This window comes from Leptodactylus fuscus, chromosome 9 (assembly GCF_031893055.1).
Source record: "Leptodactylus fuscus isolate aLepFus1 chromosome 9, aLepFus1.hap2, whole genome shotgun sequence".
Lineage (NCBI taxonomy): Eukaryota > Metazoa > Chordata > Amphibia > Anura > Leptodactylidae > Leptodactylus > Leptodactylus fuscus.
The window spans coordinates 784424-802813 of NC_134273.1; the positions used below are offsets into that span (position 1 = coordinate 784424).

At 42.9% G+C, this 18390-nt stretch overlaps 1 protein-coding gene across 1 annotated transcript in view; it reads left to right on the top strand.

The window, feature by feature from the left end:
• The first annotated feature begins 4326 nt into the window (after positions 1-4326).
• Positions 4327-18390, top strand: part of B4GALT2 (beta-1,4-galactosyltransferase 2) — a 33633-nt gene continuing 19569 nt past the window's right edge. Inside the window, exon 1 of the mRNA XM_075287642.1 lies at positions 4327-4565. The gene's annotated coding sequence lies outside the window, so the exon portion shown is untranslated. The remainder of the gene's footprint in view (positions 4566-18390) is intronic.

An 18390-nucleotide genomic window follows, 5' to 3' on the forward strand; every position in this document is an offset into this window, starting at 1 on the left:
TATATACTGGGGGTGATGGTATATATTGGGGGTTATGGTATATACTGGGGGTGATGGTATATACTGGGGGTGATGGTATATACTGGGGGTGATGGTATATACTGGGAGTGATGGTATATATTGGGGTGATGGTATATACTGGGGATGATGGTATATACTGGGGGTGATGGTATATATTGGGGGTGATGGTATATACTGGGGGGGTGATGGTATATACTGGGGGTGATGGTATATACTGGGGGTGATGGTATATATTGGGGGTGATGGTATATACTGGGGGTGATGGTATATACTGGGGGTGATGGTATATACTGGGGGGGTGATGGTATATACTGGGGGGGTGATGGTATATACTGGGGGTGATGGTATATACTGGGGGGGTGATGGTATATACTGGGGGGGTGATGGTATATACTGGGGGGGTGATGGTATATACTGGGGGTGATGGTATATATTGGGGGTGATGGTATATACTGGGGGTGATGGTATATAGTGGGTGATGGTATATACTGGGGGTGATGGTATATATTGGGGGTGATGGTATATACTGGGGGTGATGGTATATACTGGGGGTGATGATATATATTGGGGGTGATGGTATATACTGGGGGGGTTATGGTGATGGTATATACTGGGGGTGATGGTATAAACTAGGGGTGATGGTATATACTGGGTGATGGTATATACTGGGGGTGATGGTATATATTGGGGGTGATGGTATATACTGGGGGTGATGGTATATACTGGGGGTGATGGTATATATTGGGGGTGATGGTATATACTGGGGATGATGGTATATACTGGGGGGGTTATGGTGATGGTATATATTGGGGGTGATGGTATATACTGGGGATGATGGTATATACTGGGGGGGTTATGGTGATGGTATATACTGGGGGTGATGGTATATACTGGGTGATGGTATATACTGGGAGTGATGGTATATATTGGGGTGATGGTATATACTGGGGATGATGGTATATACTGGGGATGATGGTATATACTGGGGGTGATGGTATATATTGGGGGTGATGGTATATACTGGGGGGGGTGATGGTATATACTGGGGGGGTGATGGTATATACTGGGGGGGTGATGGTATATACTGGGGGTGATGGTATATATTGGGGGTGATGGTATATAGTGGGTGATGGTATATATTGGGGGTGATGGTATATACTGGGGGGTAATGGTATATACTGGGGGTGATGGTATATACTGGGGGTGATGGTATATACTGGGGGTGATGGTATATACTGGGGAGGTGATGGTATATATTGGGGGTGATGGTATATACTGGGTGATGGTATATATTGGGGGTGATGGTATATACTGGGGGGTAATGGTATATATTGGGGGTGATGGTATATACTGGGGATGATGGTATATACTGGGGGTGATGGTATATACTGGGGGTGATGGTATATATTGGGGGTGATGGTATATATTGGGGGTGATGGTATATACTGGGGGGGTGATGGTATATACTGGGGGTGATGGTATATATTGGGGGTGATGGTATATACTGGGGGTGATGGTATATACTGGGGGTGATGGTATATACTGGGGGTGATGGTATATACTGGGAGTGATGGTATATATTGGGGTGATGGTATATACTGGGGATGATGGTATATATTGGGGGTGATGGTATATACTGGGGATGATGGTATATACTGGGGGTGATGGTATATATTGGGGGTGATGGTATATACTGGGGGGGTGATGGTATATACTGGGGGGGTGATGGTATATACTGGGGGGGTGATGGTATATACTGGGGGTGATGGTATATACTGGGGGTGATGGTATATATTGGGGGTGATGGTATATACTGGGGGTGATGGTATATACTGGGGGTGATGGTATATAGTGGGTGATGGTATATACTGGGGGTGATGGTATATACTGGGGGTGATGGTATATATTGGGGGTGATGGTATATACTGGGGGGTGATGGTATATACTGGGGGTGATGGTATATACTGGGGGTGATGGTATATACTGGGGGTGATGGTATATATTGGGGGTGATGGTATATACTGGGGGGTAATGGTATATATTGGGGGTGATGGTATATACTGGGGATGATGGTATATACTGGGGGTGATGGTATATACTGGGGGTGATGGTATATATTGGGGGTGATGGTATATATTGGGGGTGATGGTATATACTGGGGGTGATGGTATATATTGGGGGTGATGTTATATACTGGGGGTGATGGTATATATTGGGGTGATGGTATATATTGGGGGTGATGGTATATACTGGGGGTGATGGTATATATTGGGGGTGATGGTATATATTGGGGGTGATGGTATATACTGGGGGTGATTGTATATATTGGGGGTGATGGTATATACTGGGGGTGATGGTATATACTGGGAGTGATGGTATATATTGGGATGATGGTATATATTGGGGGTGATGGTATATACTGGGGATGATGGTATATACTGGGGGTGATGGTATATACTGGGAGTGATGGTATATATTGGGGTGATGGTATATACTGGGGGTGATGGTATATACTGGGGGTGATGGTATATATTGGGGGTGATGGTATATACTGGGGGTGATGGTATATACTGGGGGTGATGGTATATATTGGGGGTGATGGTATATACTGGGGATGATGGTATATACTGGGGGGGTTATGGTGATGGTATATACTGGGGGTGATGGTATAAACTAGGGGTGATGGTATATACTGGGTGATGGTATATACTGGGGGTGATGGTATATATTGGGGGTGATGGTATATACTGGGGGTGATGGTATATACTGGGGGTGATGGTATATATTGGGGGTGATGGTATATACTGGGGATGATGGTATATACTGGGGGGGTTATGGTGATGGTATATACTGGGGGTGATGGTATATAGTGGGTGATGGTATATACTGGGGATGATGGTATATACTGGGGGGGTTATGGTGATGGTATATACTGGGGGTGATGGTATATAGTGGGTGATGGTATATACTGGGGGTGATGGTATATACTGGGGATGATGGTATATACTGGGGGTGATGGTATATACTGGGGGGTAATGGTATATACTGGGGGTGATGGTATATACTGGGGGGTAATGGTATATACTGGGGGTGATGGTATATACTGGGGGGGTGATGGTATATACTGGGGGGGTGATGGTATATACTGGGGGGGTGATGGTATATACTGGGGGTGATGGTATATAGTGGGTGATGGTATATACTGGGGGTGATGGTATATATTGGGGGTGATGGTATATATTGGGGGTGATGGTATATATTGGGGGTGATGGTATATACTGGGGGTGATGGTATATATTGGGGGTGATGGTATATACTGGGGATGATGGTATATACTGGGGGGGTTATGGTGATGGTATATACTGGGGGTGATGGTATATAGTGGGTGATGGTATATAGTGGGGGTGATGGTATATACTGGGGATGATGGTATATACTGGGGGTGATGGTATATACTGGGGGGTAATGGTATATACTGGGGGTGATGGTATATACTGGGGGGTAATGGTATATACTGGGGGTGATGGTATATACTGGGGGGTAATGGTATATACTGGGGGGGTGATGGTATATACTGGGGGGGTGATGGTATATACTGGGGGGGTGATGGTATATACTGGGGGTGATGGTATATAGTGGGTGATGGTATATACTGGGGGTGATGGTATATATTGGGGGTGATGGTATATATTGGGGGTGATGGTATATACTGGGGGTGATGGTATATACTGGGGGTGATGGTATATACTTGGGGGTAATGGTATATACTGGGGGGGTGATGGTATATACTGGGGGGGTGATGGTATATACTGGGGGTGATGGTATATAGTGGGTGATGGTATATACTGGGGGTGATGGTATATATTGGGGGTGATGGTATATACTGGGGGGGTGATGGTATATACTGGGGGTGATGGTATATACTGGGGGGGGGGTATATACTGGGGGGGTATATATTGGGGGTGATGGTATATACTGGGGATGATGGTATATACTGGGGGGGTTATGGTGATGGTATATACTGGGGGGGTGATGGTATATACTGGGGGTGATGGTATATACTGGGGGGGTGATGGTATATACTGGGGGTGATGGTATATACTGGGGGGGGGGGGTATATACTGGGGGGGGGGTATATAATAGGTATACACTGGGTGGGCCGCAGCCGGGTCTCTCCCCTCTCCCTCCAGGGCCCCGGCTCTGCGGCAGGACCAGGTGTGGCCCCCGGCTCTGAGGGCCCCCAGCCCGCACACACAGGAGGGGGAGTCAGACAAAGAGCAGTACCAGGAGGAGGAGGAGGAGGGCGGGGAGCTCGGGCTCTTCTCTCCGCTCTGCTCGCTCGGGCTTCCGTAGCTGATGCTGGAAATTGGGGGGTCTCGGGTGATCGATTATCCGGGTGTACACCCCAATCTGCAGCGACCATTCTCGGGAGAAACCAAATATCAACCGCGGTGATGAGGAGCCGGGCCCGGGGGAGCGGAGGGAGGTGGCCCGGGGACATGGAGCCCGCAGGCGGGAGGAGCAGGTGACGGCCACACGGCGGGGTGAGCAACCGAGGAGGAGACCCCCAACCCGACCATCCGACCCTGTGTGCCCCCTGTATATATGTATGTGCCCCCCATATCTGTATGTATGTGCCCCCTCCCCATATCTGTCTGTATGTGCCCCCCCCATATCTGTATGTATGTGCCCCCTCCCCATATCTGTCTGTATGTGCCCCCTCCCCATATCTGTCTGTATGTGTGTGCCCCCATATCTGTATGTGCCCCCTCCCCATATCTGTATGTGTGTGCCCCCTATATCTGTATGTATGTGCCCCCTCCCCATATCTGTATGTATGTGCCCCCCCCATATCTGTATGTATGTGCCCCCTCCCCATATCTGTTTGTGCCCCCTCCCCAAATCTGTATGTATGTGCCCCCCCCATATGTGTATGTATGTGCCCCCCCCATATCTGTATGTATGTGCCCCCCCCCATATCTGTCTGTATGTGCCCCCTCCCCATATCTGTCTGTATGTGCCCCCTCCCCATATCTGTCTGTATGTGCCCCCTCCCCAAATCTGTATGTATGTGCCCCCTCCCCATATCTGTATGTATGTGCCCCTCCCCATGTCTGTCTGTATGTGCCCCCTCCCCATATCTGTCTGTATGTGCCCCCTCCCCATATCTGTCTGTATGTGCCCCCTCCCCATATCTGTTTGTGCCCCCTCCCCATGTCTGTATGTATGTGCCCCCTCCCCATATCTGTCTGTATGTACCCCCTCCCCATATCTGTCTGTGCCCCCTCCCCATATCTGTATGTATGTGCCCCCTCCCCATATCTGTATGTATGTGCCCCCTCCCCATATCTGTATGTGCCCCCTCCCCATATCTGTCTGTATGTGCCCCCTCCCCATGTCTGTATGTGCCCCCTCCCCATATCTGTATGTGCCCCCTCCCCATATCTGTCTGTATGTGCCCCCTCCCCATATCTGTCTGTATGTGCCCCCTGTATATATGCATGTGCCCCCTCCCCATATCTGCCTGTGCCCCCTGTATATCTGTATATATGTCCCCCTGTATATGTGTCTGTATGTATATCTCCCCTATATTTATCTGTGTGTGTGCCCCCTCTGTTCCACATGGATATGCTAGTATCTGTATATATGTATTTCCATATTAGCTACTATGTATCTCTTCATATACCCCTATATACCTAATTTATACTAAGATTATACTATATGTACACACCTAACTGTATTATATATATACTCATACACACACCTGACTGTATACTGTATTATATATATATCCTCATACACACACCTGACTGTATACTGTATTATATATATATCCTCATACACACACCTGACTGTATACTGTATTATATATATATATACTCATACACACACCTGACTGTATACTGTATTATATATATACTCATACACACACCTGACTGTATACTGTATTATATATATATATACTCATACACACACCTGACTGTATACTGTATTATATATATACTCATACACACACCTGACTGTATACTGTATTATATATATATATATATATATATATATCCTCATACACACACCTGACTGTATACTGTATTATATATATCCTCATACACACACCTGACTGTATTATATATATACTCATACACACACCTGACTGTATACTGTATTATATATATACTCATACACACACCTGACTGTATTATATATATACTCATACACACACCTGACTGTATACTGTATTATATATATATCCTCATACACACACCTGACTGTATACTGTATTATATATACTCATACACACACCTGACTGTATACTGTATTATATATATACTCATACACACACCTGACTGTATACTGTATTATATATATATCCTCATACACACACCTGACTGTATACTGTATTATATATACTCATACACACACCTGACTGTATACTGTATTATATATATACTCATACACACACCTGACTGTATACTGTATTATATATATATCCTCATACACACACCTGACTGTATACTGTATTATATATATATATATATATATATATATATATATATATATATATATATATATATCCTCATACACACACCTGACTGTATACTGTATTATATATATATCCTCATACACACACCTGACTGTATACTGTATTATATATATACTCATACACACACCTGACTGTATACTGTATTATATATATATCCTCATACACACACCTGACTGTATACTGTATTATATATATATCCTCATACACACACCTGACTGTATACTGTATTATATATATATCCTCATACACACACCTGACTGTATTATATATATCCTCATACACACACCTGACTGTATTATATATATACTCATACACACACCTGACTGTATACTGTATTATATATATACTCATACACACACCTGACTGTATACTGTATTATATATATACTCATACACACACCTGACTGTATTATATATATCCTCATACACACACCTGACTGTATTATATATATACTCATACACACACCTGACTGTATACTGTATTATATATATACTCATACACACACCTGACTGTATTATATATATACTCATACACACACCTGACTGTATACTGTATTATATATATACTCATACACACACCTGACTGTATTATATATATCCTCATACACACACCTGACTGTATTATATATATACTCATACACACACCTGACTGTATTATATATATACTCATACACACACCTGACTGTATACTGTATTATATATATATACTCATACACACACCTGACTGTATACTGTATTATATATATATATATATACTCATACACACACCTGACTGTATACTGTATTATATATATCCTCATACACACACCTGACTGTATACTGTATTATATATATACTCATACACACACCTGACTGTATTATATATATACTCATACACACACCTGACTGTATTATATATACTCATACACACACCTGACTGTATACTGTATTATATATATACTCATACACACACCTGACTGTATTATAAATATACTCATACACACACCTGACTGTATTATATATATACTCATACACACACCTGACTGTATTATATATATATATATATATACTCATACACACACCTGACTGTATTATATATATACTCATACACAATACACACACCTTACTGTATACTGTATTATACTCATACACACACCTGACTGTATACTGTATTATGTATATACTCATACACACACCTGACTGTATTATATATATACTCATACACACACCTGACTGTATTATATATATACTCATACACACACCTGACTGTATTATATATATACTCATACACACACCTGACTGTATATAACTTTATATGTACACTCGGTATAACCTGTATATAATGCTGTATGTACAGCCGGTATATCCTGTATGTACAGCCGGTATAACCTGTATATAATGCTGTATGTACAGCCGGTATAACCTGTATATAATGCTATATGTACACTCGGTATAACCTGTATATAATGCTGTATGTACAGCCGGTATAACCTGTATATAATGCTGTATGTACACTCGGTATAACCTGTATATAATGCTGTATGTACAGCCGGTATAACCTGTATATAATGCTGTATGTACAGCCGGTATAACCTGTATATAATGCTATATGTACAGCCGGTATAACCTGTATATAATGCTGTATGTACAGCCGGTATAACCTGTATATAATGCTGTATGTACACTCGGTATAACCTGTATATAATGCTGTATGTACAGCCGGTATAACCTGTATATAATGCTGTATGTACAGCCGGTATAACCTGTATATAATGCTATATGTACAGCCGGTATAACCTGTATATAATGCTGTATGTACAGCCGGTATAACCTGTATATAATGCTGTATGTACACTCGGTATAACCTGTATATAATGCTGTATGTACAGCCGGTATAAGATAAGATAATCCTTTAATAGTCCCACAGTGGGGAAATTTCAGTATGTTTCAGCTGCATAGTAATACAGATACAGGATAATACACAGTAATATTACAGAAGTAGTAGACACACATATGCTGAGAAAGATATACTAGGAGTCCTAAGGAACAGAGCAGCTACGGAACAGAGAAGAAAGAAGGAGGACATTCATAATCATTAGTTCTCTGTGCGGAGTGTCTCCGCTTGGTCTGATGTAGATTATACAGCCTGGTCGCGGTTGGGAGGAAGGACCTGCGATAGCTCCTTCTCACACTTGGGGTGAAGCAGACGGTCACTTACACTGCTGCCAAGTGCCATCAAGGTCCCATACATGGGGTACATACAGTCCTATGAAAAAGTTTGGGCACCCCTATTAATCTTAATCATTTTTAGTTCTAAATATTTTGGTGTTTGCAGCAGCCATTTCAGTTTGATATATCTAATAACTGATGGACACAGTAATATTTCAGGATTGAAATGAGGTTTATTGTACTAACAGAAAATGTGCAATATGCATTAAACCAAAATTTGACCGGTGCAAAAATATGGGCACCTCAACAGAAAAGTGACATTAATATTTAGTAGATCCTCCTTTTGCCTCTAGTCGCTTCCTGTAGCTTTTAATCAGTTCCTGGATCCTGGATGAAGGGATTTTGGACCATTTCTTTCTACAAAACAATTCAAGTTCAGTTAAGTTTGATGGTCGCCGAGCATGGACAGCCCGCTCTCAAATGATCTGAAAACAAAGATTGTCCAACATAGTTGTTCAGGGGAAGGATACAAAACGTTGTCTCAGAGATTTAACCTGTCAGTTTCCACTGTGAGGAACATAGTAAGGAAATGGAAGAGCACAGGGACAGTTCTTGTTAAGCCCAGAAGTGGCAGGCCAAGAAAAATATCAGAAAGGCACAGAAGAAGAATGGTGAGAACAGTCAAGGACAATCCACAGACACCTCCAAAGAGCTGCAGCATCATCTTGCTGCAGATGGTGTCACTGTGCATCGGTCAACTATACAGCGCACTTTGCACAAGGAGAAGCTGTATGGGAGAGTGATGAGAAAGAAGCCGTTTCCTAACGTACGCCACAAATAGAGTTGCCTGAGGTATGAAAAAGCACATTTGGACAAGGCAGCTTCATTTTGGAAACAAAGATTGAGTTGTTTGGTTATAAAAAAGGCGTTATGCATGGTGTCCAAAAAGAAACAGCATTCCAAGAAAAACACATGCTACCCACTGTAAGATTTGGTGGAGGTTCCATCATGCTTTGGGGCTGTGTGGCCAATGCCGGCATCGGGAATCTTGGTAAAGTTGAGGGTCGCATGGATTCCACTCAGTATCAGCAGATTCTTGAGAATAATGTTCAAGAATCAGTGACGAAGTTGAAGTTACGCCGGGGATGGATATTTCAGCAAGACAATGATCCAAAACACCAAAGCTCCAAATCCTCAGGCATTCATGCAGAGGAACAATTACAATGTTCTGGAATGGCCATCCCAGTCCCCAGACCTGAATATCATTGGACATCTGTGGGATGATTGGAAGCGGGCTGTCCATGCTCGGCGACCATCTAACTTAACTGAACTTGAATTGTTTGTCCAAAATACCTTTATCCAGGATCCAGGAACTGATTAAAAGCTACAGGAAGCGACTAGAGGCTGTTATCTTTGCAAAAGGAGGATCTACTAAATATTAATGTCACTTTTCTGTTGAGGTGCCCATACTTTTGCACCGGTCAAATTTTGGTTTAATGCATATTGCACATTTTCTGTTAGTACAATAAACCTCATTTCAATCCTGAGATATTACTGTGTCCATCAGTTATTAGATATATCAAACTGAAATGGCTGCTGCAAACACCAAAATATTTAGAACTAAAAATGATTAAGATTAATAGGGGTGCCCAAACTTTTTCATAGGACTGTAGATTATACAGCCTGGTCGCGGTTGGGAGGAAGGACCTGCGATAGCTCCTTCTCACACTTGGGGTGAAGCAGACGGTCACTTACACTGCTGCCAAGTGCCATCAAGGTCCCATACATGGGGTACATATATAAGCTGTATATAATGCTATATGTACAGCCGGTATAACCTGTATATAATGCTATATGTACAGCCGGTATATCCTGTATGTACAGCCGGTATAACCTGTATATAATGCTATATGTACAGCCAGTATAACCTGTATATAATGCTGTATGTACAGCCGGTATAACCTGTATATAATGCTGTATGTACAGCCGGTATATCCTGTATATAATGCTGTATGTACTGCCGGTATAACCTGTATATAATGCTATATGTACTGCCGGTATAACCTGTATATAATGCTGTATGTACAGCCGGTATAACCTGTATATAATGCTATATGTACAGCCAGTATAACCTGTATATAATGCTGTATGTACAGCCGGTATAACCTGTATATAATGCTGTCACGGGATGGTTAGAGTCTATACTATAGGCAATGTGTAATATATATTTCATGTGGAATGTATTCTCTAACCTGTTGTAAACATCAGTGTGTAGTTGGCTGATTGGGGTCTAGTGTGTTAGCACATTGTATGCAAATACCTCTAACTAGTGAGGACCAGTGAGGACAATGGGTGGAGATAATCTGATCGGTGTCTCCAAGAAGATGTTGGATGGTGCATTGTCCATAGTAGACAGGGAGTCTGCTCTCCTTGGTATAGGTGAGGGGGGAAGGATCTGTGACTCAGCCCTCCCCCCCCACAGATATTGGTGTAACAGTCTTAGTATATAGTATATAGCTAGCAGTTAGTATGTGTTAGCCGGCCTGTGCACAGCTCTGCAGAGAGCCAGGATTTAGTTACAGGACCAAGGAGCCAAAGCTATCATTGGATTGTGACTTCTGTGGACTTATTGTTATTACGGTTGATGTGACCGCCGCCGGCTACTAACTTTGTGGATTACAATAAATTGCTGTTGTCTCCCGACCTCTTGCGTCCGTGTTGATTCAAAAGACCATCCGGAGGAAGACGTATACCTTTGCTCCGTGACAACTGGTTGGCAGCGGTGGGATCAACAGCGGACAGCGAGATGGACTACAGCAGCCCAGCGCTTAATGGAGCCACAACCTCAGAATACAGGAACTGGACTATGGCAAGTCTACAAGTAAGGGCCCGGGAACTAAACCTGAGTTACCAGGGAAGAACGAAAGAGCAACTGATCGAGGCACTGGAGGAGATGACCCTGCAAAGCGACCATGAGGAGGGCTGCCCCCAGGAGACTGGAGAGATACGGGAGTGGCAGGTACAGACCCAAAAGAGCAGATGGGTTGTTTTGTATGAGGAGGAATTGGCAGTGCTGGGGCTAGGAGCAACTGCAGAGCAAAGGAGTAGAGCATTACAGAGGGCTCAGGAAACGGAGAAGGAGGAACAGAGAATGGCGCATGAAAAGGAAAGAATGGCGCATGAAAGGCGAATGGCTGAGATAACTACGAGGAATTATAATCAAACGCCGACCCCCAGCCCAACAGTGAGAGAACCACCATATGTGTCCCATAAACACTTCAAGACCTTTGATGAAGCGGCTGGGGATGTTGATGGATATTTTCAGGACTTCGAACACCAGTGCCGCCTGATGGAAGTCCCAGAGAAGGATTGGGTCCGGTATCTGGTGGGGCACCTACGAGATGGGGCTGCGGAAGCTCTCAGAGCCATGGACCCTAGTGATCAGCGGGACTATGAGGCCATTAAAAGAGCGGTGCAGAAGTATTATGCAGTCACTCCAGAGACCTACCGAGTTCAGTTCCGCTCTTTGTCTTACAATGGGGGAAGCTCCTTCCACATGTTCGCCCACAAGTTGAAGCAAGCATGCAAGCGCTGGCTAGAAGGAGAGGAGGCTGTCACAGTCGATAAGATCCTCCAAGTCATACTTAAGGAACAGTTCTTTTCCCAGTGCCCCGCTGAGATCCGTGAGTGGGTGCTGGAACGGAACCCAGCCACAGTGGAGCAAGCTGCTTCCCTTGCAGATGAGGGCCTGACCATCAAGCCGCAGTGGAAGAGGTTGTTTGCAGAGGAGCGGAAAACTACCACAGTCCGCCAGACACCCTTCATCCAGCCACCCACCTTTCGTGTCCGGCCTCAGGATTACAATTCCCCCTCTACCCCTGCCCCAGCCCATCGGCCTCCAGCTATGAACAACCCTGTCCCTAGACAACGACCTACTGGAAGAATGCTAGAGCGCAGATGTTTTGGGTGCGGGCGGCCTGGACATTTGCAAGCTAGTTGCCCTGTTAACATGGGGGCACGGGCCACCGTGGCATCCCGGCCTATTCACTACCTGGGAACCACCCCTAGGACAGAAAGTTTGGCCCCATTTCCAGATGACTCCATGAATGACCCATCTGTTCCACCTCCAGGGGTCTATGGGATTCAGCCTTCCGCCACACATCCCGCAAACCTTCAGCGGAAGCACTTGCAGGAGGTCCTACTGGATGGCCGAACAGTTGTTGGATTCCGGGACTCGGGAGCTTTCCTAACGGTAGCGGACCCCCGAGTAGTTCGACCCGAGGCCCTAGAGGAGGGCCCTGGCCTTTCTATCGAGTTGGCAGGAGGTACTCGGAAACGTATTCCTAAAGCTACCGTGGAACTCGACTATGGTTATGGACCAAAACGATGCACAATTGGTGTGATGAGCGGGCTGCCGGCCGATGTTCTGTTAGGCAACGATGTTGGAAATCTACAGTGCCACTTTGTGGGAGCAGTGACCCGAAGCCAAGCTCAGAGAGACGCCAACATGGATCCACCGGATTTTCTGCCAGATGCCAGCCCTTCAACCCTACAACTTTACCATTCAGCACCGCCGAGGGAACCAACACCAGAACGCGGATGGGTTATCCCGGCAGGAAGACATATGAGCTATAGAGACTGATGTGCATTCCCCAATTTACCTGTGTAGGCCAATTGTGTCATGCACATGTTTTGAGAGGGGGAGGGGTTGTCACGGGATGGTTAGAGTCTATACTATAGGCAATGTGTAATATATATTTGGTGTGGAATGTATTCTCTAACCTGTTATATACATCAGTGTGTAGTTGGCTGATTGGGGTCTAGTGTGTTAGCACATTGTATGCAAATCCCTCTAACTAGTGAGGACCAGTGAGGACAATGGGTGGAGATAATCTGATCAGTGTCTCCAAGAAGATGTTGGATGGTGCATTGTCCATAGTAGACAGGGAGTCTGCTCTCCTTGGTATAGGTGAGGGGGGAAGGATCTGTGACTCAGCCCTTCCCACCCACAGATATAGGTGTAACAGTCTTAGTATATAGTTGTAGCTGGAGTTAGTATGTGTTAGCCGGCCTGTGCACAGCTCTGCAGAGAGCCAGGATTTAGTTACAGGACCAAGGAGCCAAAGCTATCATTGGATTGTGACTTCTGTGGACTTATTGTTATTACGGTTGATGTGACCGCCGCCGGCTACTAACTTTGTGGATTACAATAAATTGCTGTTGTCTCCTGACCTCTTGCGTCCGTGTTGATTCAAAAGACCTTCCGGAGGAAGACGTATACCTTTGCTCCGTGACAAATGCTATATGTACAGCCAGTATAACCTGTATATAATGCTATATGTACACTCGGTATAACCTGTATATAATGCTGTATGTACAGCCGGTATAACCTGTATATAATGCTATATGTACAGCCGGTATAACCTGTATGTACAGCCGGTATAACCTGTATATAATGCTATATGTACAGCCGGTATAACCTGTATATAATGCTGTATGTACAGCCGGTATAACCTGTATATAATGCTATATGTACTGCCGGTATAACCTGTATATAATGCTATATGTACACTCGGTAAAACCTGTATATAATGCTATATGTACAGCCGGTATATCCTGTATGTACAACCGGTATAACCTGTATATAATGCTATATGTACAGCCGGTATAACCTGTATATAATGCTGTATGTACAGCCGGTATAACCTGTATATAATGCTGTATGTACAGCCGGTATAACCTGTATGTACAGCCGGTATAACCTGTATATAATGCTATATGTACAGCCGGTATAACCTGTATATAATGCTATATGTACACTCGGTATAACCTGTATATAATGCTGTATGTACAGCCGGTATAACCTGTATATAATGCTGTATGTACAGCCGGTATAACCTGTATATAATGCTATATGTACTGCCGGTATAACCTGTATATAATGCTATATGTACACTCGGTATAACCTGTATATAATGCTATGTGTACAGCCGGTATATCCTGTATGTACAACCGGTATAACCTGTATATAATGCTATATGTACAGCCGGTATAACCTGTATATAATGCTGTATGTACAGCCGGTATAACCTGTATATAATGCTGTATGTACAGCCGGTATAACCTGTATGTACAGCCGGTATAACCTGTATATAATGCTATATGTACAGCCGGTATAACCTGTATATAATGCTATATGTACACTCGGTATAACCTGTATATAATGCTGTATGTACAGCCGGTATAACCTGTATATAATGCTGTATGTACAGCCGGTATAACCTGTATATAATGCTGTATGTACAGCCGGTATAACCTGTATATAATGCTATATGTACTGCCGGTATAACCTGTATATAATGCTATATGTACACTCGGTATAACCTGTATATAATGCTATGTGTACAGCCGGTATATCCTGTATGTACAACCGGTATAACCTGTATATAATGCTATATGTACAGCCGGTATAACCTGTATATAATGCTGTATGTACAGCCGGTATAACCTGTATATAATGCTGTATGTACAGCCGGTATAACCTGTATGTACAGCCGGTATAACCTGTATATAATGCTATATGTACAGCCGGTATAACCTGTATATAATGCTATATGTACACTCGGTATAACCTGTATATAATGCTGTATGTACAGCCGGTATAACCTGTATATAATGCTGTATGTACAGCCGGTATAACCTGTATATAATGCTATATGTACTGCCGGTATAACCTGTATATAATGCTATATGTACAGCCGGTATAACCTGTATATAATGCTATGTGTACAGCCGGTATAACCTGTATATAATGCTATATGTACTGCCGGTATAACCTGTATATAATGCTGTATGTACAGCCGGTATAACCTGTATATAATGCTGTATGTACAGCCGGTATAACCTGTATATAATGCTATATGTACTGCCGGTATAACCTGTATATAATGCTATATGTACACTCGGTATAACCTGTATATAATGCTATGTGTACAGCCGGTATATCCTGTATGTACAACCGGTATAACCTGTATATAATGCTATATGTACAGCCGGTATAACCTGTATATAATGCTGTATGTACAGCCGGTATAACCTGTATATAATGCTGTATGTACAGCCGGTATAACCTGTATGTACAGCCGGTATAACCTGTATATAATGCTATATGTACAGCCGGTATAACCTGTATATAATGCTATATGTACACTCGGTATAACCTGTATATAATGCTGTATGTACAGCCGGTATAACCTGTATATAATGCTGTATGTACAGCCGGTATAACCTGTATATAATGCTATATGTACTGCCGGTATAACCTGTATATAATGCTATATGTACACTCGGTATAACCTGTATATAATGCTATGTGTACAGCCGGTATATCCTGTGTGTACAACCGGTATAACCTGTATATAATGCTATATGTACAGCCGGTATAACCTGTATATAATGCTGTATGTACAGCCGGTATAACCTGTATATAATGCTGTATGTACAGCCGGTATAACCTGTATGTACAGCCGGTATAACCTGTATATAATGCTATATGTACAGCCGGTATAACCTGTATATAATGCTGTATGTACAGCCGGTATAACCTGTATATAATGCTGTATGTACAGCCGGTATAACCTGTATATAATGCTGTATGTACAGCCGGTATAACCTGTATATAATGCTGTATGTACAGCCGGTATAACCTGTATATAATGCTATATGTACTGCCGGTATAACCTGTATATAATGCTGTATGTACAGCCGGTATAACCTGTATATAATGCTGTATGTACAGCCGGTATAACCTGTATATAATGCTGTATGTACAGCCGGTATAACCTGTATATAATGCTGTATGTACAGCCGGTATAACCTGTATGTACAGCCGGTATAACCTGTATATAATGCTATATGTAAAGCCGGTATAACCTGTATATAATGCTGTATGTAAAGCCGGTATAACCTGTATATAATGCTGTATGTACAGCCGGTATAACCTGTATATAATGCTGTATGTACAGCCGGTATAACCTGTATATAATGCTATATGTACTGCCGGTATAACCTGTATATAATGCTGTATGTACAGCCGGTATAACCTGTATATAATGCTGTATGTACAGCCGGTATAACCTGTATATAATGCTGTATGTACAGCCGGTATAACCTGTATGTACAGCCGGTATAACCTGTATATAATGCTATATGTACAGCCGGTATAACCTGTATATAATGCTGTATGTACAGCCGGTATAACCTGTATATAATGCTGTATGTACAGCCGGTATAACCTGTATATAATGCTATATGTACTGCCGGTATAACCTGTATATAATGCTGTATGTACAGCCGGTATAACCTGTATATAATGCTGTATGTACAGCCGGTATAACCTGTATATAATGCTGTATGTACAGCCGGTATAACCTGTATATAATGCTGTCACGGGATGGTTAGAGTCTATACTATAGGCAATGTGTAATATATATTTCATGTGGAATGTATTCTCTAACCTGTTATATACATCAATGTGTAGTTGGCTGATTGGGGTCTAGTGTGTTAGCACATTGTATGCAAATCCCTCTAACTAGTGAGGACAATGGGTGGAGATAATCTGATCGGTGTCTCCAAGAAGATGTTGGATGGTGCATTGTCCATAGTAGACAGGGAGTCTGCTCTCCTTGGTATAGGTGAGGGGGGAAGGATCTGTGACTCAGCCCTTCCCACCCACAGATATAGGTGTAACAGTCTTAGTATATAGTTGTAGCTGGAGTTAGTATGTGTTAGCCGGCCTGTGCACAGCTCTGCAGAGAGCCAGGATTTAGTTACAGGACCAAGGAGCCAAAGCTATCATTGGATTGTGACTTCTGTGGACTTATTGTTATTACGGTTGATGTGACCGCCGCCGGCTACTAACTTTGTGGATTACAATAAATTGCTGTTGTCTCCTGACCTCTTGCGTCCGTGTTGATTCAAAAGACCTTCCGGAGGAAGACGTATACCTTTGCTCCGTGACAAATGCTATATGTACAGCCAGTATAACCTGTATATAATGCTATATGTACACTCGGTATAACCTGTATATAATGCTGTATGTACAGCCGGTATAACCTGTATATAATGCTGTATGTACAGCCGGTATAACCTGTATATAATGCTATATGTACAGCCGGTATAACCTGTATGTACAGCCGGTATAACCTGTATATAATGCTATATGTACAGCCGGTATAACCTGTATATAATGCTGTATGTACAGCCGGTATAACCTGTATATAATGCTATATGTACTGCCGGTATAACCTGTATATAATGCTATATGTACACTCGGTATAACCTGTATATAATGCTATATGTACAGCCGGTATATCCTGTATGTACAACCGGTATAACCTGTATATAATGCTATATGTACAGCCGGTATAACCTGTATATAATGCTGTATGTACAGCCGGTATAACCTGTATATAATGCTGTATGTACAGCCGGTATAACCTGTATGTACAGCCGGTATAACCTGTATATAATGCTATATGTACAGCCGGTATAACCTGTATATAATGCTATATGTACACTCGGTATAACCTGTATATAATGCTGTATGTACAGCCGGTATAACCTGTATATAATGCTGTATGTACAGCCGGTATAACCTGTATATAATGCTATATGTACTGC